Genomic DNA, 2138 nt, shown 5'->3' on the forward strand with positions numbered 1-2138 from the left:
CTGGGAAGTTTTGGAATTTTTGGAATTTTGTAGCGCGGCCAGTGGAAGGACCCGCATCTTCCTTCTTAGAACCAGAAGTTTCAGGCTTCCTCGCCCATGCGGGAGCTCGGTCTGGCTCATAACGGTAGTCGTAGAACAGCTCCTCTCCGGCGCTGATTCGTTCCTTAGCAAATATGCCTACTCTATGATCACCTGCTACCATGATTACCTTAGCATAGCAATTTGGATCGGGCGAATGATTGGCGAACTTCAACTTGTCACCCTTTCGGTAAGCATCGAGAACAAACTGCCATTGATAAAATTGAATCAGAAGTCTATTGATGGCACTATGGGTTAACTTGGGGGCCGTTTGGGATCAATTTTTATCTTATTTATGTTTTTACTTGAAATAAATCATGTTTGATATGTTATAACATGTTTAGTTATTTAAAAAAATAAAAATAGCCAAAACAGATTTTAGATGTTTCAAGTGTTTCTAAGAAGGACAAGCGTATTTTAAAAAAAAAAATAAATTAAAAGTGATCCCAAACAAGCCATTAATATTTCTAGGTATGGGACTGCATGCCTGATCATTCAAGTTGAAGAGAAAGGAGGAGTTTTCACGGTCATAAATCTTTCCCCGCTTATCGGCTTCCCTATGAGAGATCAGTTCGCCGGTGTATTCACCAAGAGTATAATTTCCTTAAAATTAATGATGAAAAAAGATGAAAAATTGATGAAAATATTAAAAAAATTTTAGGAAAGCCTTTGGATGGACAATTACTGATATTAAAGGAATAAGTCCTTCAAATTATAAGCATAGAATTCATATGGAAGAGAATTCCAAACCCAGGCTTGCTACTCAAAGGTGATTGAATCCTGTTATGAAAGAAGTTGTAAAAAAAAGAAATTTTAAAGTGGTTAGATGCTGGAATTAAAAACCCTATTTCATATAGTGCATGGGTTAGTCTAATTTACTGCTTTCCTAAGAAAGGAAGAGTAATTGTAACTATGAATGAACATAATGAGTTAATACCTACTAGACAAGTTACAGAGTGGCGAATATGCATTGATTATAGAAAATTAAATCTTGCCACTAGGAAAGATCATTTCTCACTACCTTTTCTAGATCAAATGCTGGATAAACTAGTTGGGCATAAATACTTTTATTTTCTGGAAGAATATATTGGTTATCACCAAATTCAAATATCTCTTGGAAAACAATTTTTACCAGTCCTTATGGTACTTTTTCTTTTAGAAGGATGCCCTTTAGTTTATGTATGTAAAAAATGCCCTTTCAAAGATGTATGATGGCAATTTTTTTGTGATTTAATTAAAAAATGGATTGAAGTCTTTATGGATGACTTTTAAGTGTTTGGAACTTCATTTAAGTGTTTTTTATGGATGACTTTTAAGTGTTTGGAACTTCATTTAACTCATGTTTAAAATACTTATCTAAAGTTCTTAAGCGCTGTGTAAAAATAAATTTAGTCCTGAATTTAGAAAAATGCCAATTTATGGTAGCAGGAGGAATTGTATTAGGTCATCAAATATCAAAAAAGGGTGTGGAAGTAGATCCTGTTAAAATTGAAATGATTGCTAATTTACCTTATCCAACAAATGTAAGAGAAATTAGAAGTTTTTTAGGACATGCTGGATTCTACAGACGATATATTAAAGACTTGATACAGACGATATATTAAAGACTTTTCAAAAATTGCTAAGCCTTTATGCCATTTATTGGAGAAAGATGCAATTTTTAATTTTGATAAGGAATGCCTAAGAGATTTTAAGTTATTAAAAGATAAACTAATTACTACACCAATTGTAGTTTCACCAGACTAATTAAAATGATGTGTCTATTGGAGCTGTGTTAGGAAAAATATATGATAAAAGTTTCAAAGTAATTTACTATGCTAGTAAATCTCTTAATGAAACTCAAATTAATTATACAACAACTAAGAAATGGTTATTAGCAATAATATATATTTTTGATAAATTTAGATCAAATTAGATTAAAACTCATTGTGTAGTGCATAAAGATCATTTTGCTATTACGCACTTAATGAAAAAGAAGGATGCTAAACCCAGACTATAAGATGGATTCTTCTTTTGCAAGGATTCGATTTTGAAATAGTAGATTGGAAGGGGATTGAAAA

The sequence above is a fragment of the Phalaenopsis equestris genome, unplaced genomic scaffold (genome assembly GCF_001263595.1).
Source record: "Phalaenopsis equestris unplaced genomic scaffold, ASM126359v1 Scaffold215260, whole genome shotgun sequence".
Lineage (NCBI taxonomy): Eukaryota > Viridiplantae > Streptophyta > Magnoliopsida > Asparagales > Orchidaceae > Phalaenopsis > Phalaenopsis equestris.